Consider the following 1,781-nt stretch of genomic DNA (forward strand, 5'->3'; position numbering starts at 1 on the left):
AAAAAGAAGTGATAGTCAAAGAGGGGAGTCTATATCACGGCTCTCGTGACTGTAGGTTGAACAGTGGAACCTCCCTTTTAAGACCCTGTGTTCTAAGACTTTATCAATCAATCAATCAATCAATATGAGGCTTATATCGCGCGTATTCCGTGGGTACAGTTCTAAGCGCAGGGATTTATTTATTTTTTATTTTTTTATGTTTTTATTTTATGCAATTTATATCGCGCACATATTCAAGGCGCAGGGATTTATTTATGCCGTGTGAGATGGAATTTTTTGTTTACACAATACATCACGCATTCACATCGGCCAGCAGATCGCAGCCATTTCGGCGCATATCCTACTTTTCACGGCCTATTATTCCAAGTCACACGGGTATTTTGGTGGACATTTTTATCTATGCCTTTACAATTTTGCCAGGAAAGACCCTTTTGTCAATCGTGGGATCTTTAACGTGCACACCCCGATGTAGTGTACAGGAAGGGACCTCGGTTTTTCGTCTCATCCGAAAGACTAGCACTTGAACCCACAACTTATAGGTTAGGAAAGGGGGGAGAACATTTCAAACGCCCTAACCCAGGGTCGAACTCGCAACCTCTCGCTTCCGAGCGCAAGTGCGTTACCACTCGGCCACCCAGTCTGTCTGCTCCCGTCCTCTCCTGTTAGTACTCCTGTATGCTAGCTGTGGGCGGGGACGTAGCTCAGTTGGTAGCGCGCTGGCTTTGTAGCCAGTTGGTCGCTATCAGCGTGGGTTCGATCCCCACGTTCGGCGAGAGATTTATTTGTGGAGTCAACTTTGTGCAGACTCTCTTCGGTGTCCGAACACCCCCGGGTGCACACATGCGCACGAAAAAGATCCCACGTTCACAGCGAAAGTCTCAGGGCTTGGAAAACACGAAGACACGCATGCATCATCTCCCCAGCTAGCAAGCTTTCGTCGGCCGACTGACGATTTCAGTCGGGTGACGTCGTCAAATGTCGGGAGTCGACGACCGTTGTTGCGCCGATAACGTTTTGACTGTGTGTAAAACTCGGCAAATGAACGTAATAAACCCCGACATCGGCCCGACGCAATGTTGCTGTCGATAAAAATATGCAGAGTTACGGGAGATAACAACTTGAATTTATTATCATTATTTTAACATTTGTTACGTCCCCTGTTCAAGCGTCGGGAACGGCGTGACATGACCCTGCAAATGCGAAACTAAATTATTCATATTTGTTGACTTTTTCACATAGGAGTAGGATAATTAATTGTAAGTTTTGTTTGTATATTTGCAATCAAATACAGCATGAGCTCAAACCATGAGTTTTACATTTTAAAAATACGCCATCATATATATATACTTGAAATACTCTAATAGCTTTCCTTACGGTAAACAAGATTGAGTGTGAAGATGGCCGGCTGCTACTTTCCCGCGTGAGCGAAGTTTATTTGTTTTCTTAGTTCAAGTTAATATCGAAAGAAGAGACATTCTTGCGAATGTTGCACAGCACATTGATGATATGTTATCCGAGACGAATGTCGCCTCGGGATCTCAATCTGAGTGCTGGTCCCAGTGCCACGTGGTGGCGGTGATAGTTGACAAGTTAAAATTGTGTAGCCAAGGACGGATGGAAACCTACAGGTGTGTTCAAGCTGTTAACGTCAACTCGATGACAACCGACGGATCCAGCGAGTAAGTGATTTTGTTTTTTGTTGCTTTAATGTTAGTTTTGCTGTTATACAGTGGGGGGAGGGGGGGGAGTACATACTGCTGTATCTATGTAGACATGTAGGT

Source organism: Littorina saxatilis, linkage group LG8, assembly GCF_037325665.1.
Source record: "Littorina saxatilis isolate snail1 linkage group LG8, US_GU_Lsax_2.0, whole genome shotgun sequence".
Taxonomy (NCBI): Eukaryota; Metazoa; Mollusca; class Gastropoda; order Littorinimorpha; family Littorinidae; genus Littorina; species Littorina saxatilis.